This window comes from Trichosurus vulpecula, chromosome 3 (assembly GCF_011100635.1).
Source record: "Trichosurus vulpecula isolate mTriVul1 chromosome 3, mTriVul1.pri, whole genome shotgun sequence".
In the NCBI taxonomy this organism is placed as follows: domain Eukaryota; kingdom Metazoa; phylum Chordata; class Mammalia; order Diprotodontia; family Phalangeridae; genus Trichosurus; species Trichosurus vulpecula.
Genome location: NC_050575.1, coordinates 261,786,354 through 261,811,814, shown reverse-complemented (window position 1 = coordinate 261,811,814; position 25,461 = coordinate 261,786,354).

Genomic DNA, 25,461 nt, shown 5'->3' with positions numbered 1-25,461 from the left:
AATGAACTTTGGTCCTCCAATGAATATCCAACATCAAGCTATCATCATCACCATCATCCTCATCATGATCCTCATCATGCATTTATTAATATCATATCACACTGTGCTAAGTGGTGGAGATACAAATAAAAATCTGTTAGAAGGCAGGTAGAGAGTTTTCAGAGAAAGAAATCCAAACTGTCATCAATAGCCATATAAAAAAAGTTCTAAATCACAAATAAAGAAATGTAAGTTAAAACAACTCTGAGTTGCCACCTCATACCCATAAGGTTTGGCTATAATAACTAACTAAATAAATAAAAGTGACAAACGCTGGAAGGGCTGTGGGGAAATAGCTACTTCAATGGACTGTTGGTGGACCTGTGAACTAGTCCAGCCATTCTGTAAAGCTATTTGGAGCTGTGCCCAAAAATCTATTAAAGTCAGCATACCCTTTGGCCTAGTGACACAATTATTAGGTCTATGCCCCAAAGAGATCAAAGAAAGAGAAAATTACTCATATGTACAAAAACATTTTTAACAATTTTTTCTTATGCAAAGAATTGGAAACTTGAGGAGATTTTCATCAGTTAGTGGATGACTGAAAAAGTTATGGTATATAAATATGATGGAATATTATGCTGTAAGGAATGATGAATGGGATAATTACAGGGAAGAAAAAAACCCTAGGAAGACTTGGATTAGCTTTTTCCAAGTGAAGTGAGCAGAACCAGGAAAACAATTTATGCAATAACAACACTATTGTAAAGACAACTCTGAAAGACTTAGTAATTCTGATCCACATAGTGACCACATACAACTTCACAAGGATTCATGACAAAGTATACTCTTCACCTTCCAAATAGAGAACTGATATGCTCAATGTACAGATGGAAGTATCTCTTCTTTTCCCTTCTCTTCTCTTCTTTTCATTTCTTTCCTCTCCTTCCCTCATTCATCTGCCTTCCCCTCCCCTCTTTCATCCTCTCTTCTTCTCTCTTTCTTTTCCCTCTCCTCTCCACTTCCCTTTTCTTCCCTTCTCTTCTTTTTTTGTCTTATTTCCTTCCTTTCCTTTCCTCTTCTTTTTTTAGGGCATGGCATGACTAATGGGGGAGCTTGTTTTACATGTCTAAACATGTTTGTAATGGGGTTTGTTTTTCTTGCCTTCTCAGTAGGTAGAGAATAGGGAGCCAGAAGGAGAGACTTTGGAACTGAAAAATAAAATAAGCCTGAATTTAAAAAAGAATACAGGTGCAAGGGTGTCAGTGTGAATATCTCAGTTGTACCAAGGGGACACATAACACTAGGAGATGAAATTATTTTTCTCCTGGAGATCAAAAGATATTCTCTAAAAGAATAAAGAGAAGAAAGAAGCAAAACAAGAGAAGCAGCATGGTACATGTAGTGAGAAGAGTCAAGAACACCTGGGTTCTAATGCAACTGGCCACCTTGGTTCGCATGAGCTAGTCACTTGACTCTGTGACTCTGTTTCCTCATCTGCAAAATGAGGAGATTAGACCAGATGGTATCTACGGTGTGCTGATTCTAACTGGGTCTCATTGCATAAAGCCTCCTCCTTCTCTAGGGCACTGCTGGTCATCGTATGCTTCATGGAATCCAGCAGTCCTTCAACTCTTTGTATAAGAGTAGATGAACTTAAAGTTTTCCAAGCAGAAATTAGTCTTGACAGGCATTGGGTTAGTCTGTGAGAGGAAAAGGTCTGTTAAAAATAAATGGTCTAGGGAACATTTTCCCCCCATAATCGGTTGCATGAGTTTAATAGTTAGAAATGGTTTCAATGTTACATTTGCAACTTAAATAATAAAACCATCTGTTACCAGCAGAGTATCATAAGGAGATAATTCAGTACAGGGACTATTACTTTGTTTTGGAATTAGTTTAAGCCATAAATAAATACTACTTTGTCTTTAAGTTAGAAAAAGTGGTTCCATCCAACATGTACTTAAGACATTTTCCACCTGTTAAAGGTACACAGGACTGGGAGTCTTTCTTAGCAGTGGGAAAAGGACCCAAACTTTCAAAAAATAAATCAATGCCAATTTTTGATTTGCACGATGACAGAGAACATGTAAGCAAATAAAAACAATGAGCTAGGGGAAAAGCAAATATACTATTGATTTGGCACCATATGAATCATCTGTGAGAGACTACGAGGGGCAAGAGAGTAGAGGTTGGGAAGTGATTGATTGAGACTTGAGATCTGATCCTGAGGTAATGAAATTTGAGGGGTCTTGCCTCATGCTATTGACCTAAGGGTAGCTTTGGGAAAAAGTGATTCCTTCTGACTCAATGGTGTTAGTTTAAAGAATCCCCTGGGCTCAAATATCAGCCATTAAAATAAATTCAGGAGACAGAGGAAGTGATGTTTATGAGTTGGAAGTCTGAGCTGCTTTTTAAACAATCATGGGTATACAGATCTCAAAATAGAAACCTGATATATTGGGAAGAAAGCAGGAGGAAATGACATGGGGGTACTCTTGGGAGGAGGTGTGAGAGATTCTGAAATCTAGTCTTTTCAACAGAAAAAAAAGGTTTACTTTTTCCCTCCTATGGCCAAATTGAGAGAATTTTCACCTAGAAAAAAGTTTTAGGTGTATTGTTGAATAAATGAAGTTTCCAGCAAAGTATTTTTGGGAGGTTCTATTGATTTTTCTTAGCTAACTCTAGGTTACATTCATTTATTCATGTATATAAAGGATATCTGGATAATCCCAAAGGGTATCCCAGAACTTAGCATGGTACTCTCAATGCTTAACATAGTGCCCAGCATGTAATAGGCATTTAATAAATGTTTATCTACTGACTGGTTATCAGGTAAGAATTTTTTAATCCATTTAATAGGAAACTTAATTACATATTTTATTTAAAAATAACAATATTAACAAAATGTAGGGCAGACCACTCCAAGACATCTTTTAAAAATTATCACTTCCCCAAGAACAAGGAGAAAAAACTGATTAACATTCTCATATGGTATGATAAAAAAGTTAAAACATAATGGAAATACTTCCTAAACACACAAATACCACTTCTCAGGGCAATAGTGAAGGCTGATACGCCTATAATATGCATATGCCTCTGTATCTATCAAATGTAGCTATTATTGGTTTACCACCAGATAGAAACAGTGGAATGTGTGTGTACATGCATGTGTGTGTGCACGTGTGTGCATACGTGTGTGTGTGTGTGTGTGTAAAATTAATTCATTAGGGTGTACACCCAGGGAATATTATTTAATTTTTAAGAAGAACATAATTTTTATTCATCAAACTAAAGAAAGTAAAACTTAACTGAGGTTAATGTCTCTACATTAAAAATGAAGTTTTACATTATAAACGCCAAAAACAATGCACAAAATACTACTTTTATTAGGGCATTAGTGAAAACATCCAGTAAACTCTGCATGCATGCCTTACAGAAACAGCTAAGATGCAAGAATGGAGCCAAAAGGCCCTTCATGAGCAACATCTGTGGAAACTAAACGAAAAATTGTATCCACAAAGTGTTGATCAAATGACTGAGTCAAGAGATTTGTTTAGAGGAAGGAAAGGAATTGTGACAGTTCTATGAGGTCAAGGCATTGCTTCCAGAAACTATTTTTTAAAAGTAGATTTTTAAAGGGGCTGTAGTATAAGTGGTGGCAACCAGGTTGAGTAGTGGCTTGAGTTCAAGGTATAGAGTCAGGAAGACTCATCTTCCTGAGTTAAATGCAGCCTCAGACACTTTTAGCTGTATGATCCTGGACAAGTCCTTTAACCCTGTTTGCCTCAGTTTCCTCACATGTAAAATGAGCTGGAGAAGAAAATGATAAACCACTCCAGTATCTCTGCCAAGAAAACCCCAAATGGTGTCACAAAGAGTTGGACATAACTAAAAAACAACTGAACAACAAAGTCTAAGTATGTGTCAATTCTGCAAGGATGTAGCAGAAACATCTCAATGCAATTTGCAAAAGAAATTTATTACCTACTGGATACCTGAATACCTAGAGACCATCAATGACTAGAATTATACATTAGATATTGGTTATTCTTCATAAACTGACATTCCCATACTACAAACACATATCTTAATATGTTCTGGAGGATGCAACAAATAAACTGTATTAGGATTAAAGTATCGTTGCAGACAAAATTGTTGTCCACAGTTGCCCTCAATATAATGCCAAGTCACAACAAAGAAGAATAATATTTTAATTGATGTTACCATATTGATCACTCATAGCATCTATGCTGTGCAGAATGAAAAGCTATCAAAATATAGAAACCAAGTGGAAACAATCAAAATCATATATAATAAGAAGTAAGTGTCTTCTCCATTGTCTTGTCTGCTGCTAGAGTTGTACCAAGGACAGCAGTGAAACTGCTGAAGACAAGCTTACATACCAAAATTTTCATTCAATTAGTCTAGTCAATTAGCAGTTCTTATGTGCTGGGGAGTGTTTGTTCAATACCGGAGACAGAATCCTTTCTCTCAAAGAGCTCACAGGCTAATGGCGATGAAAACAGCTATGTACAAACAAGGTATATGCAGGATAAATTATGGGGAGTTTCAGAGGGAAAACATTGAGATTGATGAGTCCTGAGGCTTCTTGAAACACATGGAATTTTAGATGAGATTTGAAGGAAGCCAGGGAAGCTCGGACGCAAGATGAGAAGGGAAAGCATTCCAAGGACAGGGAAAATCCAGTGAAAATGCTTAGAGTTAGGAAGACTGTCATGTTCTAAGAACAGCAAGGAAGACAGTATTCCTTGATCACAGGATATATGAAAGGGAGTAAAATGTAAGAAGATTGGAAATGTAGGAAGAGACCAAGTTATGAAGGCCTTTAAAAGTCAGAGATTTTTATCTTTGATCTGGAAGGTAACAAAAAAAAATGTATTTAATCCACCTGAACAAACTTTTTCTCTGCTCAAAACTAAAAGTAGAACAACAACAGGCCAAGCCTACAATCATTTCTATCAGAACTCCATCAAAAATAAAGATGACAAGAGTTAAAGCCATGATAGGAATAATAACCATAACAACCTTTATACTGTTTTTGATGATTATCACAAAACTTTTGACTTATTTCTACATTAATGGTTTATTCACATACTACAAACATATAAAGTGGACCCAAGTATAGTGAGAACATTAAGCTATTTGATGTCCACGTGGAAAGACATTCTCTATTTAAAACATGCCACCAAATAATAATATCAAGAAAAATAGATAGAAAATGTGTAATTTTTTTCCAAAAAAGATAGTTTAAGACCACTACAGTTCTGCCTAGGTCCAAGGTCATTATTCTCTCTCCTAAATAGAACTGTGGTTTCAAAATTAAAGAGAGTCTATTATTTGACTTACTTGCATGATATTAACCTATATGATTCTACCAAGAGATTCATTAAAGAACCTTTTCATCCTGTGGAGTCTTTTTCCAAATGATATTAATATATCATTTGGATTCAACAAGTGCAAAAGTCTCAACATATTACAAGGAGACTGAAGGCTTTGAATTTGGATATCAAGGTCACATTGAATTAGTAAATGAAGGCATTACCTACAAGTACTATACCTTGCTCTCCTCTAGATATCCTCTAGATAAAACATATTAAGTATACTAATGAGAAAGAGATAGTTGTGACCAAATATGTTAATAGATTTGCTATTCAGAATAAAAAAATCATCCAAAAATAAAGCTGAATGGAAAAGTTATATGTAGAACAATTAATAACTACATAATGTGAATTTTACTCTAAACTGTTAGAACTCAAGGCCATAGGAGATGTAGAAAGTATCCTACCAAAAACCCAATAATTAATAACATAGGGTTTATCACTCTAAAGTAGCTATAGAAAGATAAGCACTTTATCATCAAGGAAGAGGAGAAAGACTAATTGATATTAGAGAACATTAATAGGAGGACAAAACCTGTAGAAATATTGTTGGAAGAAATAATCATCACTTGGCCAAGTGATAGTCAAATCTGATAATCAGCATATGTCAATGGATTGGCAAAAATATCTGAAAGTGGTTGTGTTGGTAAGCAAAATGGGCTCTTAGCACTCAGTTCAAGCAAGTGCCCTTGAAGAGTTTGGCTTTTGTTTCCTTTGATTAATTCAGTGTATTTCATTGAGTCTTCCTAGGTGCTAACCCCCAGGCCTTAACCCCTATTAGGTGCTAAACCTATGTGGGTGTGAAGCTCCCAGGGTCCTACGGGGAGGTGCTAACTCCAGAGCCTATCATAGCAACCTAAGTTCTGATCATTCAGATGACGTTTGATGATGTCTGAAACGGTATAAGAGGAGAAGACAGAGCTATTTTGCTCAGGGCTCTCACTCATGCTGGTGTGCTGATGTGGAGACTCCAGGCAGCTGTAGCTAAGAGCCCTCCAGCTCGTAATCCAGATGTTGGGACTTTATTAAACTCTGGCAACTACGTATTGGGATTTGAATAGGACAAGGTCTGTCTGTCGATGTTCGTATTTCGTTTGTATTTTGCTCTGAAGTTCAGGGTGCTGACTTTTTCCCCTGAACTAAGTGACTGATATTTGTATGCTGGATTAAAATAAGCTTGTTAACCCCTTAATGTTGCTTTCCTTAGTAAAGCAGATCAAAAGAATCTGGGCTTTTGCAGTGTGCTGGTAGCGTTCTTGTTGTTGGACTTGTGTTGGTCTTTCACCCCCACAACAGCTGCTAGCCAGATTGTTGAAACAGTGGTTCACCTCCACAGTGAAGATCCAAGAATAGAATAAACAGTTCCTTCATTAATAACAGCCACATGAGCTCAGTCAAAGATAAATTGATAAAATCATCAAATAAATGGCTGAATCATGTGGATATGTGGAAACTGAGAAGTTTCAGATGGCAATACAGGACCATCTCATTTACTCCAATAACTAGAGAAGATATCTTTGAAGATCCTGGATGTTGGTGGTTACTGTAGATCATGCAAGGAAATGATAGAAAGTGTAACAAATAACTATAGGCTAAAAAAAAATTATCATCTGAATACCTAACAAGACATGATCTAGGGCTGGAATTATATATCAGAACTTTCATGAACTGACAGAAAAAAGTCCTATATGACAAGTATACACCTTAAAATACCTTTGAGAACTCAACCAACTATGTGTCCTGGAACTGGATTGCCTGCAGTCACTCAGACATAATATTTATACATAAAAATTTAGGAATAATATTTAAATAGCTGTTGCCATACTAAAATATTCAATCTCCAATTTACATAAAATGGGAAAGCTTCAAAAGATAGAGAGGTAGGAGAAATCAAAGTCAAGTAGGAATAAGAAGAGATATGTTTCAATCATGTTATTATCTACTACTAGAGTCATGCTGAGGATATTTTTCAGGTAATGTACAGAAAATAAATTTACACCCTAATTTTTTTTATTAAACTACAGAAAGCAAATATTTTACTTACCTATAAAATAACACTTCAGAACTTTAAATATATAAGAATAATGGCAGAATAGTGATTTGTCCTCTGGCTATTTCTATTTGAACCTTGCAGAACAGATGAGAATGATATAATAATGTTTGTATAACACTTAAAATTTGGAAAGCACATTGTGTAGTTTATTTCATTTGAGATTCATAACATCCTTATGAGATATTATTGTCTTTTATATGTAAGGAAACTGAAGCTCACAGAGAATAAAGATTTGTCCGTATTCAGAAAGATAACATGTGTCAGAGGCTATAATGTTAATGGGATGTAAGATCTTCCCTGCCCATTAATAGACCCATTAAGGGATGCTTGCTTAGGGGAGGCTTGCTTGTAGGAAGGCTTTCACACCTTTTGCTAATTTCTAATTAGGCACTGAGTCACAAGGGCTGTGATGCCTTCTGACTCTGAGAAGTATATATGTACTCTGAGTTGGTAGTTTGCTTTGGGGCCTCTTATGAGAAGGACCTTGTGATTTCCTGGTCGAGACTCTGAGTGGCTATATGTTCAGAGCTTCCCTACTGCTCAAAGTTAACTTGGTTTCAAGTGCAGAACTCTATGCTTTTCTTTTGTAATTATGATTTGCTTGGGCCTGCATTAGCGTTAGTGTTTCATATATATATATATATATATATACACACACATACCAATGGAGAAACAAGGTGATCATTGAATTCTAATCTATCTGAAACCTAATCTTGCCTCTCCCTGTCATTTTAAACACTTCTAAACTGGAATCCCCAGAATCATATATACTGTCAAGGGAAATTTCACCTGAGATTCAAAATGTGCTGTTGTCAATTTATTTAGTGAATAATTCATAGGACACTAATAAAAGGATGACGATAGTATCAATGGTCCCATGATGACCCTGATTCTGTTCCAATTTGCAAGGAAGTATTTTTTATTTTAAGAAATAAAATAAAATAAAATAATGGTTTGGCAATTACAAAATAAGGTGGATCTCCTGAGGCTTTTGCTGACCATGCCAGTATTCCTATGATTTCCATTCAATTAATTCATTTGCTTCTGCCATCTATAAAATTCAAGTAATCATTGCCATCTGTCTTGCAAAAATGAATAGGAAGCACACTGTGGATATGGTCAGAAGAATATTTTGAGAACTTCATAAGAAAGGATATTCATAGAAATCTACTTTGTGCAATTGAATAAACAAATCGCTTAGTTCTCTTGATAGTTTCCTTACTTTTAAAATGAGGGGATTGGACTAGATCAAGGATTTTTAACTTCTTTGTGTCATGGACATTTTTGGCAATGTGATAAAACCTTTGGACCCCTTCTCAGTAAATTTTAAAAAATCATAATGGAAGAAATGCTAAATTTCAGTTAGAGGTTAGTGAAAATACAGATGTATTTTTTTCTTTCATCCAAGTTCATAGACCCCCTGAGATCTATTGATCCCAGGCTAGGAAACCTTGATCTAGTTCCTGAACTCCAGTTCTGTTTCTCTGCTTCATTTGTACCTCTCACTTGGATGATCTGATATCAATTCAAACTCAATGTAACCAAAATTAAATTCATATTTCCCCTTTCATCCACTCATCCTCTGGACTTAACCTATTTCTGAAAATATTGCTACTCATCCAAGCTGGAAACCTGGGAACCATACTCAATACAAAGCTTTAATTTGGGTAAGGAGGGTGAAAGAAAAGTTTTCTTCAAGTAAAGGAAAATAGATTGAGGAGAGATAATTTAAGAATTATTGAACTCCTTGAAGCCATGATCAAAAAGAGCCTAGACACCATGTTTCACAAAATTATAAAAGAAAACCACCCTGATATCTTAGATCCAGAGGGTAAAATAGAAATTGAAAGAATCCACTGATCACCTTATGGAAACTCCCAGCAATATTACAACCAAATTCCAGAGCTCCCAGGTCAAGGAGAAAATATTGCAAGTAACTGGAAAGAATTTAAATATCGTGGGGTCAGACTCACGTAAGATTTAGCAATTTCCACATTAAAGGAAGGGAAGGCTTGGAATATTATATTCCAGAGTGAAAAGAGTGAAAAGTATTACAACCAAGAATATACCTACCTAGGAAAAACTGAGTGTAATCCTTTAGGGGAAAAAAAGAGTATATTAAATAAAATAGAGAACTTCCAAGCATTCCTGATAAAAAGGCCAGAGCTAAAAAGAAAATTTGATGTTCAAACAGAAGACAAAAGAAGAGCATAAAAAGTAAACACAAAAGAGTAATCAAAAGGAATTCAATGGAGTTAAACTATTTACATTCCTAGATGGGAAGATGATATTAACTGCTAAGAACTTTATCATTCCTAGGGCAGTTTGAAGGAGTCTGTATAGACAGAGGGCATTGATGTGAGTCAATTATGTTGGGATGATCTCCAGAAAAGAATGTGGGGGAAAGAAAGAGGAGAAAGGAGAAGGGAGAGGTGGAATAGGGCAAATTTTTCTCACATAAAGGAGGTACACAACAAAGAGCTTTTATAGTACAGGTGATAATGGGAGTGGCAAGCAATGTTTGAACCTCACTCTTCTCAGAATTGATTTCAAGAGAGAAGAATATATAAACATACTTAGTTGAGTACAGAAATCTATCTTACCAAATAAGGAGGTAGGGGAGGAAGGGAATAAGATATATGGGAGGGGGTAGTTGGGGAAGGAGGATTGTGAAGAGGTAGTGTTTATAAGCAACACAGACTTTTAAGGGAGGGATGGGATAAAAAGAGAGAGAAAAGGATAAACAGAGGGAAAGGGGATGGAGGGAAATAGCAGTTAGTTGTCATAACTACGAATGTGAATGGGATGAGCTAAGTCATAGAAAAGAAGTGGATAGCAGATTGGATGGGAAACCAGAACACAAAATGCGTTGTGTACCAGAGACACACTTGGGACAGAAAGCTACAAAAAGAGTTGAAATGAAGGGCTGAAGCAAAGTCTGTTTTGCTTCAGCTGAAGTGAAGATGGCAGGGGTAGCAATCATGATCTCAGACAAAGCAAAAGCAAAAAGATGCCTAATGGAGAGAGATAAGGAAACTACATTTTGCTAAAACAATGAAGTAATGGTAAAAAAAAAAATCATAACAAATTTCTCCAGCAAATCCCTCATTTCACAAATATAAAAGGAATTGAGTCAAAGTTTTAAAATTAATAGCCATTCCCCAGTTGATAAATAATCAAAGGATAAGAAGAAGAAACCAAAGTTATTTATGGATCTAGCTATCTTTAGGGGAAAAAAGCAATTAGTTATTTCCAGAAGAAAATGTGAGATATGTAGTGTTTGCTCCAGGATCTAGAAAGCAGAATTTGGGAGGAAGAATAATTGAATATGTAATAATATGATATCAAGTATGTCTAATAACAAAAGAAACAACTTATGTTGCTAAGTAATATTCAAATTGCCTCTAGTTCAGCATTCTGTTTTTGAAAACAAAACCCATTAGTGTCTTCCTGGGATGGAGTGGGAGGAGGGGTCTAGTGTAAACTTCAAGATATGGAAATTTATGTTACGTTACATTAAAAAAGGACTAGGGAGGTGATAGTCCTACTTTACTCTATCCTGGTTGGACCATACCTGCAATGTTCCATTCACTCCTGAAAGCCCTATTTTAGGAGGGATATTAAAAGGTCGGCAGCTGTTCTGGAGAGGGAAACAGAGATGCCAAAGGGTCTTAAAGGAGGGTGATGCCATCAGCAATGATAGGAGAGTTCAAAAGGAGAGATAGTGAAGTAGGGAAGATAATTCTTTTTGAGCGTGTCAAGTTTGAGACGCCGATGGGACGCCAGGTTTTGAAAGTCCGTTAAGTAATTGGTGATGTGGCGCTGGAGCCCAGGAGAGAGAGAGGCTGGGCATATTGATCTAGGAATCATCTGCATAGTGGTAGTAAATGATCCCATGGGAGTTAAAGAAATCAACAAGTGGGAGAAAATTTGGCAATTGAGAGTTCATTGGTTACTTTGGAGAAAGCAGTTTCAGTTTAATGATAAGGTCAGAAAGCAGCCTATAGGTGGTTTAGACTAGAGTAAAAGGAAAGGAAATACAGGTATTGGGTACAGGCAGTTTTTTCGTTGGGTTTAGCTGAAGAGTGGTAACATATTGACAAAAACTAATGGGACTATTAGTTTCTAATGGGCAGCATGGGCAGGAATAGGTGATTATGACAAGAAAATGGTCATGCTTACCAGATGTTCAGTGGTAAGGAAAAGTGAGAAAGTGAGGGCATTAGTACACATGGCAATTTTAGGTTATTCATTTGTACAGTAAACTTTTATGAAGTGTATATCACAGAGCCCTGTGGAAGAAGCTGAGATTAATTAAATCTGGTGACAACTGTTAAGGGATTCACAACCTAATCAACTCAAATGAATTTATAACTGGACATCCCAAATAAAGTTCGAAATGAGATTAAGAGATGGTCACTAAGCTCTAAATCCTAGGATGCTATGAAACAAGAGACAATCAGATATCTTGAAGATTTGCTAACTCTGTCGCCAAATGTTCTGGAGAGCAAATTTCCTGGTGCCAGTGATTGAGGGGAGATCTCACTAGGATAATTCAACAAAGATTCTTACTTTACTTTACCACAGAAAAGGGTTTTGTTTTGTTTTGATTTGGTGTTTTTGAGCAGGGAAGTGATGTGATTTGAGCTGTATTTTGGGGATTTTAAATTGGCAGTGTTGTTGTAAGATGGATCAGTGATGTTCTGAAGATGGCTTATACCATGTTGAGAGAGCTGATTGTTAAATTTCCAGGGTGAGCATTTATACTTTGGAAATTAGCAAATGCAACAAACCAGATCTTAAAGTATTGTTTTCTTGATTGTCTAGACTGAAGAAAGTGATAGAGAAAACATCAAAAATTCAATTAAACTTAAAAGTATGTCATATACATATATCTATATCTATATCTATATATGTTTTGGAAAGCCAGGTGTTAAACACTTACCAGCACACTCCTGGATATGTTCCATTTGGGAGAGATCACTTACAAGGGCATAGGCAATGATAGATATAGTAATACTTTTTTGTCACATATTTGTATGCCCTATGGCCACATATATTGTAGTCTAATTAGAAAGAGCAGTTGGACTTATGTTGTTTTATATATGCACAAAACAGCATAGATTAATATAAATCACTTAAATGAAAACTATTATACTTTGACATTTGCTATTTGGGAGAGGCAAGCATAGTGCAATTGAAAGAGCCTTGGACTTAGCATCCAAGTACCTGGGTTTAAACCTCCATGGACCTCAGTTTTCTCATCCATAAAATGAATGGATAAGACTAAATAATTTCTTGGGTCTTGGCTAGCTGTAAATATTTGGTTCTACAAATTATAAACTAATAACTATATCTCATAATATGGGAGAGAGGAAGAAGGACTTTTGTCTTCAAAGTAACTTGTGTACACTAGACTAGTTTCTTGAATGGGGGAAGGGGAAGAAACGACAGCCTAAGCTGGAGTGGTGGTAGTGCAAATAGGAATGATGGGGCTTTTATAAGAGATATTAACACTAGGACAACTTATTGAGTGTGGAAAGTAAAGGAGACAGAATAGTCAAAAATAATTCCAAGCTCTTAAGCACTGGTAACTATTAGAATGGTGGTACCATTAAGAGATATAAGGAAATCGGGAGGAATAGGTTTGGGGAGGAAGATGATGAGTTCTATTTTGAACGTATCAAATTTTAAGTGTTGATAGGACATTATCAAAGAATGAATACTACTGCAGGCATTTGGTAATGTGGGACTGGAACATAGAAGACAGATAAGAGATATAGATTTTGGATGATCTGTATACAGGGGATTGTTGAGGCCAAAGGAGTAGATAAGATTATCTTAATGCACAATAGCGAGGGATTATTTTCAACAAGAGAAAGACAAGAGAGAAGAGGCAGAACCAAAATACATTGATATAGATTGTGATCACACATATCTGACTAGGCAAAAGGTTGTAATTTGGGGTAAGTGGAAAGGGAGCAAAAACGTGTTACCACAAAGCAGCAATACATTGCTCTTTTTCCCTCCAGTTCTTTAAGGGAAAAAACCTTGTTCACAGTATGAAATATTCAATACTGTGGTAAAAACCATATGGTAAAGCATTTTCATTCCCTGGTATAATGTTATTATGCATCATAATTCATCAATGCAACTTTGACATCCTGCCAGCAAAAGTAAATCTCCTCAAGGGTGTTCTTGACTGTTTTATTCCATAATCTGCCATAGGTAAAACAAAAGTATGGTGAAGTGCACCATAGGGTAAATGGATGTCTAATCTGCCAGGGTGGAATGAAAGAGAATATCGGTCTTTAATGTTATAACTCCTTTCCATCATGCTGAGAATACTAGAAATGTAGAGACCATTAAGTTCAATCTCCTTTTGTGGATAAGGATACAGAGGCAAGAGAGAGGAAATATTTTGCCTAAGGTCAAATAGCTGGAACTAGAACCCGGAGCTCCTGATCTGTGTACCGTAATGTGCTTTCTTCATGTCTCATAGTATATTGGGTAGGATATAATGTTTGTTATTTTGATCTATATACTGCTTTTATTTTTCATCTGCACATTGCATCAAGATGCCTGAATTTTAGTACACCTGATGCAATGTAATTCATATTGGAAATGTTCAATAAGCATTTGTTAAAAGAAGGTTTCCCTGTTTTCCCTACTTCCTAGCAATTTTCTCATCACTCCAGAGAAACTTCTTCCCTGCCCCTCATGATTGGCTATTTTCTCCACCTGACTACTATTTCAAGAAGGCCCCAGCCACTACCATGCTTAAGCTACCACTTCTCTCCCAATCCCTGGCCATCTCTTCCTTGCCAACCACTTTGCCACTGCCATGTGTCCTTTCCTCCTCTCTCCCCAGTTCTGGAACCAGGAGCCATGGTCAAATCCACTCTGACATTATCTCTGGATTAGATTTGTCAACATACTGACCTGTGGCCTCATTTCCAACATCTGTAATTTTGTGGACCAAAATGCTACTCCCTGAGCACTGTTACCCTTTTTGGTTTTCTCTTCCCTAGAATATAAGCTCCGTGAGGGTAGGGACTGACTTTGTGTTTTCTTTTCTACCTCTAGCCCATAGCACAGTGCTTTGCTTATTAAAAAATGCTTTTTTTACTTCATCCATTTCATTTCATCCTTTCAATATATAATCTAACCAGAGCTATCTGTGCAATTAAGAACTATAGACTGTCCCAGTAATAAGCTACTTCTTGGATCTAAATTTATAGCTCAGGAAACTGTATTAATCTTTCTAAGAATGATTGGGCCTTCATTTAGACAAAGTAGACCACCTACTAACTCCATGAAATAATTTCAGGACCTATCTTATTGTGCATGTATCTCTAACTTGCTACATGAAAATTCTATCATCATTAGTCATAACTTTAGAGACTCTTCAAAACATGCACTTCAACTGAGTTAAAGTTAACTTGCAATTTGCATTCTTCTGAGTTTGTGGGGTTCTGTGGTTCACAGACATGTAACATAACTAGGATCATGTTGTTGTTAATAATATGAACTTTTATGGCATCAATTAGCTTGAGTATTGAGAGTTCTGTGAACTTTTCTAAATTCAATCCAACCTGATCTCTATTTATTCAATTCAGCATCCAGTTCATTGATATAGATTGTGATCGCACATATGTCTAAGGAATGGATTAGATCAATGAGTCTAGATGAGTCAATGAGATTAGATCAATAGGTATTCAAGGGAATGTCATTAGCTGGGCAAATGTCTTTTCATTCACTTTGTTTTTCCATTGTGCATGGCTAGACTGATGTGTTTTAAATGGACTTAGATCTTATTAAGGATGACCAATCATATACCTGAGCTTGATGTGAGCAGCATAATATTATTCATGAACCAATGTATCTGGAGAAGATTTTTTGGGGAATCCTTTTTCTATTTGAACTTCATATAGCACATGGTTACTCTATAACAATGGTTTACCCCTTTTATGTGCACTGCAAGTGACTCAAACTACAAGTAAAAAGACTCTTGAGGACTCTGAATAAGTAGAAGACTATTAGTTGTGATGCTTTATATTCAAAAATAGCATAAAATTTAGCATCTAGGACAGATATGTCAAATCTATAGCCCATGGCATGCATTGCAGTCTGTGACACTTCCAAGTGCAGCCTGAACCAGTAAAATATAATTAGGAAATATATATATATACATATATATATACATATACATATATGTATGTGTATATGTGTATATATGTATATGTGTATACAGGTATTTAGGTATATATTATACATAATATGTAATAGAACATAGATAATGTTAATATGAGTTTTCCTAAATCAACAAGAATCCTTATTTACATAGTGCCCCCCAATTTCTATTTGAGTTTGACACCATTGATCTAGGATGTGTATAACCAGAAAATGTGTTGTCAGTAAGGTAGCAAGAATTAGAGATAGTAGTTAGATAGCTATACTGGAACCACAAAATATGAAAAGAACTAAAGGAATGTTTCTAGTGCAGTCAGTAAATCCTCTCAAAATGATTCACAGAAGGGAATCGGACAAGATAAAAATGCGTGGGTGGGTTTCAATCTGCACTAGAGGATAGAGTAACCTAATTTATGAGATCACAGAGCCATCAAAATATATCTACATGGATGTTATTCAAATTGACCTATTATGTACCTATTATCACATAGGGAGAGCAGAGCCCCAAAGCAATGGTATGCAAGGATGGGGAGCCTGTGGCCTCAAAGCCCATGTGGTCCTCTAAGTCCTCAAGTGTGTCCCTTTGACTGAATCCAAACTTCACAGAACAAATCTCCTTAATAACAGGATTTGTTCTGTAAAATTTGGACTCAGTCTAAAGGCTGCACCAAAGGACCTAGAAGGCCACAGTTTCTGCACCCCTGGTAAAGGATGGATAAGTTTCAATAGGATTAGGGGAAGAAGTGTGATGTATTTTCTATACTCTGGTATAGCCTGTACTGACTGACTCAGGGAGCCATACTAATGGACTGAACATCTAGGGAAAAACCAAAAAGATAGTTGAAATTGTGCTAACGACAGACCACTTCCATTCAAAGCTTGTCTAGGTATTATCTAGTGAGTCTTTACCATCCCTACGATGCATTTGTTAAACTGGGGTTTTTTTTTTGGAAGAGACAATTTTGAAATCCTTTCTGACCAACAAAATTAGCAAAAACCTTCACTTGTGATCATAGTAAAGGAAAATTGCTACTGGACTATTGCCTTGAGAGGCAGTATGGTGTAGTACTTCGAATGCTAGATTTGGAATCAGGCAAAACCTGGATTCAAATCTCACCTCTGGTATTTACTAGCAGTATGACTCTAGGCAAATTAACCTTTCTAAGCTGCAGTTCCTTCATCAAAACCATAGAGACAATAATACCTACCGTACCTAATTCAATGGGTGGTTGTAAGTTTTGGCTAAGGTGATGTATGTAAAACATTTTATAGGCTGTAAGGAGCTATACAGATTTAAAAACACACACACATTTATTCTTAAAGTGCCCCCCAAACCAAATAGAAGCCCAAGCTTCAGACTCCAGAAAATATTTACTAAAAATGCTATTGCTTTTATGCTAAGGGATAGGGTTACCTGAAACAGAGATGTTGGTGGTGGCTAATATCCCCTCCTACCTCAGCTTAAGGACTAAATGAATAAATAAAAACACAACCTTCATTCGATAGACACATGTCAGAGCTTAACCTATAATTAAGAAAATTATATGTGACTAATTGCCCAACAGAACAACTGTGAGCTGCTCTGTAAGGATTCTGAGATCCAAGTGTGGGAAGGAAAGCTCTAGGAGGAGAAGTTGGAACATGAATCCATTTACAACCACGGGTGGGAAGAACATTTTGGGGGACAGTGCAGGGGAGAGGGTACAGAGGTGACTCTATGTGTCCAGGGGGAACAACACCGAAGGCTGCAAAGAAAACATTGCCATAAGCCCTAAGTTAAGACTGTGTAAACAACTATCCCAAGGCAACATCCTTTTTCTAATCTTAGACTTCCTTGGTTTATATATAATATACAAAAAATACTAACTGCAAGCCACTTACTAACCTAACTGAGGGCTGACAGACTATTCTAGGATTTATACCTGCCAGTGATAAATGTGGTGTTAGTCTGGCTGCAGAATTTGGTTTCAATAGATATCAAGTGAATTCTTACTCAAAAAGCAGAAAACTGGAGTTACATCTGGAATTGATGCATGGGGAGCAGTATCATTGGGAAGCATTGGAGTTTCCTGAAGTCTTTTAGCTCAAGGAACTTTATCTTTGGGCCCAATGACTTAACCTTTCAGTGGTGAGACTATTTTCAAAAGAAAAATCAGTAGGTTATTGTGACTTTTTGGGTGTACATTTTTGCCAATAAAATGAAAAAGTATATAACAAAGTCCCCCTAAAGATTTATATAGCAGGACTTCCTGAAATTGTTTTCCTTTCAACATTTATGAAAAGAAGGTTAAAAATAACTAGAAATTTCTAAGATTTTAATATCAAACCTGAAAAGTACAACCTCTACAATTCACTGGGCTTGGCCTTCAGCTTACCAGATTTACTGTTTACAATTTCTTTGACGTGTTTGGTCTTAAACAAAAAGAAAAAAAGGAGGGAGGGAATAAATAAAAGAAAACTAAATGCAGCCCCTTCTTGATGACAGGGCTTGGCAGAAAACATCTGTGCAAATAAAGCTATGAAAAGAGTGTGGAAATATTGGCCAAAGTCACCTCATCTCTCTCTCTCTCTCTCTCTCTCTCTCTCTCTCTCTCTCTCTCTCTCTCAGAAAGAAAGGAATAAAATAACATCTACTCCTCTTGCTACTTTGGAAGGTCTCCACAATCTAATTGTTGAGGTAGAAGGAAGAGAAGGTCTGTATGCTCAGCGTGGGTGGGGACTGCTGGTGTGCAGCCTCCCAGCCAGCTCACAGATGGGCTCTTGCTTTTATCCCTGCCGAAACCCTCTGCTTGACAGGCGTGCTCCTTATGACAAGCCCTGGGTTAGGAATTTTGAGTCAAGAGTTCAAGGGGTTGGAGTGAACTCCTATATGTATCCCCCTTGGTAGCAAAATGGATGGAAAAGACTCACCAAAGGTTCTGTGTAGAAGTGTTTGATGCTAACAAAAGCTTTGCTAAATTGTACTGACTTAGATTTCTGTAATGAGGAGAGAACTGATTTATGCATAAAATGGGGTTACAAATTGTGTCTTAAAAAAATATAGTTGTATCACTTTCAGACATAGACTATGCTGATGTGTTGTTGTTTTTTAGTAGAAGCCCTAATATAATAGATTCTATTTGTAAAAAGTGTATTAAAAGCAGAGGATCAGGCAGTAATCACATGCTTACGTTCGCTTCTCATATGCCTTGAAACTTAGTCTTGCCCCCAGCATGAGTTAAGACTACATGTTCCAAGACTCTGCTGGGAAGAACACATTCATGGAGGTATACTTGTAATTCTAATTTTCAAATTGTGGAGTTCAAAAGTGAAGCGATTCACCTGCCTGACGCATGATTTGCCCAAAAGTATAATGAGATCTGTAAGGAAGCAGTAAGTTCCCCTTCATCAGAGAATTTTGGGTGGTTTCTGGATGAATACAAGGAAGGGATAGTTTGGCCATCTAACTAAAAAGAAAAAAAAAACTAAAAAGGAAAAAAGGGAAAAATAAAATAAAAGAAAACCAAATTCCTCCTAACTGTGGAATTCAGTGATTGGGTTACAAATGCAATATTGTGGTAGGACCAGCACTCCCCTGGCAACTTATCTCCTCCCACCCAAAACATGAAAAGGCTTTATTTACCTAAAAGGAGACAACGCTGTCCCTGCTACTTCATTGGCCCCAGCTTTCTTGTCAGTTTTCTAGTCATCTAGGTGCATAAAATGTTCCAGCCACATGAAGTCTATTCCTCTCAGGCTTGGTTGGCTGCTTAAGACTTCATGAGTCACCATACTCTGAAGATCTACTGATCAGATACATTTCCCGATGGAAACAAAGAGGTCCTGTCCAGAGAAACTAAGTGTCACTGAATCTTTGTTGTATGTTCTGGTTAGGTCAAAGTTAGTTATAGTTTAGGGTAAAGTATAGTTATATAGTTACAGTTACAGTTATAGTTAGTTATAGTAAAGTAAACATCCCTTTGTAAATGTCTGATGACTTGTGAGTACTTCATTTCATTCCAATGTGGGTAAAACTAAATAAATACTTTGGTCCTATCTACCTCTGTCTTTGATTCTATGAATTGTAAACTAAGCACTATGTCACATAAGGGAAGAGGAAGAAGGATCTTTGTTTTCAAAGGACCTTTCATACATTAGATATTTAATACTTGTTTGTTTGTTGTTTTTTAATTGAGAGGAAGGGGAGAAGAAATGGCAGCCTGAATTGGTGTGAAGGCAGTGGAAATGGAAATGATGGGGCTACTATATAAGATACATTAATCATCATGACCACTGACTGAGTGGGAAAAGCAAAGGAGATCGATAGTACAACAAAACAAAACAAAATAAAACAAAACTCCAAGTTTTGAAGTCCTCATAGATAGAAGAATAGTGGTCTGTGGGAGAAGATACTGAGTTCTCTTTTGAACATAACAAATTTTAAATGCTGACAGGACATTGTAGAAGGATAAATACTACTGCAAGCATCTGTCTGTATATGTAGGACTGGCATGTAAGAGACAGATTAAAGATTATAGATATAGGACTCCTCTGCATAAAAGGGATTGTTGAGGTCAAGGAAATAAATAAGATTATCTTAATGCACAATAGGGAGAGATTGTTTTTCATTGGGGGGGGGAGACAGAGACAGAGAGAGGAGGCATACTATGATAATATACATCTCAGCAGGCAAAAGGTTGCGGCAGGGGCAGCTAGGTGGTGTAGTGAGTAGAACATCTCCCCTGGAGTCAGGAGGACCTGAGTTCACATCCAACCTCAGACACTTGACAAGCTTACTAGCTGTGTGACCTGGGGCAAGTCACTTAACCCCAATTGCCCTGCCTTCACCCCTGCAAAAACAAACAAAAAAAGGTTGTGGTTTTCTTGGAAAGTAGAAAAATAACCTGTTAGCAGAGAGTAACACTAGATTATTATTCTTTTCCCCTTGAATTTGTCAGAGGTATCATAGAAAATTCATTTTTCAAATGAGACTAGGTGACCTCTAATATTATAATTCTATTATATCTCGATAGCCACTCTCTCTTTTATTACTGGAAAAATAATTTTAAAAAGAAAATCTTTATTTTCAGTCATTCCTTTTTTTCTTCTCTCTTCTCTTGTGATAGGCAGCTAAGTAAATAGAGTGAACAGAGTTCTGGACCTAGAGTCACGAAAACATCAGACATTTATTGCCTGTGTGACCCTAAGCAAGTCATGTAACTTTCATCTGTCTCAGTTTCCTCGACTACAAAATGGGGATAATAGAGATAGACAATGACACACAGACATAGATATATGCCTATATATGTCTAGCTTTATATCTCTAGCTTCTTATTTATATATCCATATTTATGTATATACTGATGCTATACATAAATATATATTTCACATATATACATACACATATAGAAATATATTAATTTATGTCAATTTCTATTTCCACATCTGTATTCAGATCTATATCTATAGACATATAAAGAGATGGTTACACACATATGTGTGTAGCTATAGATATATATGTGCACATATGTATATGGACATGTATATAGACATGTGTCTGCATATCTATCTCTATATAAATGTCTATCCATATTGAAATCTATATCAATACTGATATAGAGATAGACTATGCCTGTGTCTAAATAAATACATTTATGTAACTATATATCTAAGTCTATCTCTATATCTATATGTATACATAAATATATATAGATATGCAAACTAATAGTATTTATAAATATATGTTTCATATATCTATAGATAGAATAGTTGGATTTGGAGAAGAAAGGCAGTAGAAATAATCTAGTCCTCTCCTCTCTTTAAGAAGAATAATGACTGACATTTCTATAGTACTTAAATGTTTACAAAGTGCTTTCTTTACACCCAGGATATTTTCATCCTGATCCTAAGCAGTAAATGCTAAGCATCTACCCCTCACCCTGCACTATCTCTTTTTTTATCTTTTCCTCTGAGAATTGTAATTAAATCAACCGTATCTCTGAAAGGGGCATATCAATAGTTTATTTTATTGTTCTACTCACCCTGATTTCACAGGCCAAAATACCTTCCTCTTACCTGTTTACCCTACCCCCACCCAAAGGAAGGATATGTGTCTCCTCTATTAGAATTTAAGCTTTTCCAAGTCACAGATTGATTCATGTTTGTGTTAGTATCACCAGGGCTTAGCATAATACATAAGTGGTAAATAAATGGTTTTCATTCATTCAAATATATAGGTTGAAATACTTGCTTTTGGTTTGTTCTCCCTGTCTCAAGATTCTCCTTACACAAGTCTATCCTTCACTGAGTTGCCAAGGTGATCTCCCTGAAGTTCAGGCCTGACAATGTTGCTCACCTCCACAGTAATTTTGTTGGCTCTTTATTACCTCCAGGATCTACTTGGCTTTTAAAGGTCTTCACAAGGTGGCCTCTTCCTACCTTTGCAGTTTTCCTTTTACTTCACTACATAATCTATGATGTGGCAATACTAACCTTATTCTATTTCTCCAAAATGACATACCATCTCCCAATTTCAATAGCTAACCTCCATGCCTGGAGTGCTCTCCCTTTGCTCTCCTCTTCCACCTGATTTCCCTAAGTCCCTTCAGTTCAAATTCTCTTTTCTGAGAACTTTTTCCTGGTCCCTTCAATGCTAGTGCCTTTCCTCTGAGATTGCTTCCAATTTATCCATCTTATGTGTACGTAGTTGATCGCATAGTCTTCCCCATTAAAATGTAAGCTCCTTGAGGGCAGAGTCTATTTTTGCCTTTGTGTCCAAAGTGCTTAGCACCTTTGCCTGGCAGAGATTAAGTGCTTAATAAGTGCTTGTCAATTTAACCAAATCTACAAAATGAAATTTAATGTAGAAAACTGAAAAGTCAAATCTTTAAAAAATTAACACACCAGCAAATACAGTGGGTTGTCATGTAGGGAAACGACATTCATATGTTTATTGACTATGAGTGCAATGTGAATCAAAAATGGGATATAGTTACCTCCAAAATCAAACCACTTCCATGCTACATTCATAGAAATAATAATGTGCAGAATAAGGAAGATGATAATAGGATTGTACTCCACCCTGGAAAGCCCGAATATGGAGTATTTATAACTTCAGCTATGAGTACCACAATAGGAAAGGTAAGGAGCAATTGCCTCTGAGAGTCTACTGTAGGTATATACTCTTGTGAGTTCAATGACATAAAGAAATGTCCCACACCCACCAATATATTTATATAAGCATTTTTGTACTAGCCAAAAAACTGAAAATGAAGCATATACCATCAGATAGGGAATGACTAGTGCACATGAATGTAATGGAATATTACTATGTTGTAAGAAATTATGAATGTGCTGGCTACAGAAAATTATGAGTACTTATGTGAACTGATACAAAGTGATATAAGCAGAACCAGGAAAACAACATACACAGTGACCACAATATTATAAGTAGAAAGATCAACAATGGTGAACGAATCAAAACTGAATCCTGCAAAATTATAATAGTGAAGTTTGGCCTCAAAGAAGAAATATGAGAAAGCTCTTCCATTTTTTTACAGAGGTGGGGTGACTATGGGTCAGGAAAACTGCATATAGAGTTTTTAATACAATTTTTATCATAATTTTTTAAAACAATCTGAAATTGTTTTAAAATTATTTTTGTCTTTTTTTTCAGTGGGTGCCTAAGACTTCATGAGTTATAATACCCTGAAGACCTACCATTTTCAGATGGAGAAGGTCATATCCAGAGAAACTTAGTGCCACTGAAATTGTTATATGTTCTTAGGTTTAAGGCAAAGATAGTTCTTTGGGAGGAGAAATGGGATGGCTACGTTGGGAAATGAGGATGTGATAAAACTGATGATATAAATAAAAATGTATTGCTTTTAAAAAAGAAAAGTAAGGAATCCACAAATCGTGGCTTGTGGGAAATAGGTTGAAACATTAGCTTGGAATGGAGGAGACTCTGTGTGTGTGTGTGTGTGTGTGTGTGTGTGTGTGTGTGTGTGTGTGTGTGTGTGTAAAAAGACATTAGCTGCCATCTTGAAGCAACTATTTGAAGATTTAGACAAATAAGGATTTATTCTTCCTCTCTTCAGTTCCAGAGGACAGAATGAAGACAGTGGATGAAAAATAGATTGAAACATATTTCCAGCTCAGTCCAAGCAATGATTTCGTAAGAATTGTACCTGTCTAAAAATAAAATGGGCTGCCTTGTTAGAGAAGGACCTCTCTGTTACTGGAGGTACCTTACACTAAGTCTGGATGACTATTTGTCCAAACTATTCTTGGAATACTGGCTATTATGGAGGGGATTTGTGAATCAGGTAGATCTCTATCAGGCAATCTCTTTTATTTCTAGAATGATTTCTAGCTGCCTAGTGAATATCCTCACCTAAATGTCCTATTATCCCTCAGATCTAGTATGCCTTAACCCAAACTCACCATCTTTCTCTCAAAACCATTTCTTATTTCAGATGTTCCTTTTTGTGACTGCCAATATGTTTTTCACATTGCTGAGTTTGAAACCTTAGAGTCATCTTGGATGCATCTCTTGCTAATATATTTAATCAATTACAAAATCCTATTGATCCTCCATTCATAATGTTTTCCCATTCAACTCTTCCTTTCCATTCCTACTTTTTAAATTCTAGAATGTGGCTCTTACAATAGTCCAGGTGTGGCAATTCTCCAAGTTAGAAGTGATTCTTCCATTCTTGAATACCTAATGCCACTCTGGCTTCTCCAATGTCATTAATCATTGTTTAATTTCTCTTATAGCTATTTGTGTATATTCCCTCTTCTGACCTTGCCACCACCCTGGTATAATTCTAGTGTGGCAGACACTCACCTCTTCATACCCAGACTATTTCAATAATATCCTAGCTTTTCTTCCAATCTCTAGTTTCTTCTATCTCCAAAACATACACTGCTGACAAATTACGTATTTTGAAACTTTGAAAGATCCATGATTTCCTCAGTGGAGACACACAACCACTGAAGCAGGTCACAATAACTCCATATCTTACAAATGGTCCTCATGAATTCCTGTGGTGAAAAAAAAATTCTCACAAAGTAATAAATCTCCTTGAATTGAATTAGTCTAACAGTTAGAAAGCCTGATAGAGCCCTAAAGCTTCTTTTCAGCTCGGTAAGACCTTGGTAAGTTGCAAAGAGACAAATTTAGGCTTAGTGTCAGGAAATCTTCCTAATATTTTAAATTAGCTAAAAGGTGGACACTTTGGGCTGCTCTACAAGGTAGTGGGTTCTCTTTCATTCAAGTTGACTCTGAGTGATGGATTGTATTTTATGTTACAATGGGGATTCCTTTCATATATGACTTGGACTAGATAGTCACTGAAGTCCCTTTGAACTTTCAAATTCTATAGGTTTTTGACTTTTAAGAGCTTGCCTTCTGCAGCTTAGTCTTTGAGAACCCATAATCAACTCCACATCACAATGAGGTGGTAAAGGAGGCCTTCAGTGTAGGACTTTCAGACTAATCTTCCTCAAATACCCCTTTGCACACATTATTCTTTCTCAAAAAACTTCAATACCTATATAGATAGGCTATAGAGGCTATAGGCTATAGAGCCTAAAGAATAGTAGGTCCACCCTCCTTCATTTGGACATTCTGGACTTTCTAAACCAAAGAGTTTAGTTTTTATTTAGGGCTCTCCTCAGAACTTCCTCTTCCATCTCAAATTAAATTAGTTCCCTTAATGAACTTCCCAGTTTTAACTAGGCCTACTCATTGATTGTGAACTGGCTATGTTTAATCAGTTGCCAAAAATCCTTCATAATGTTGCTTAAGTAATCTTCCTGATGTTCAGGTCATTCCCTTGATCAAAAAAT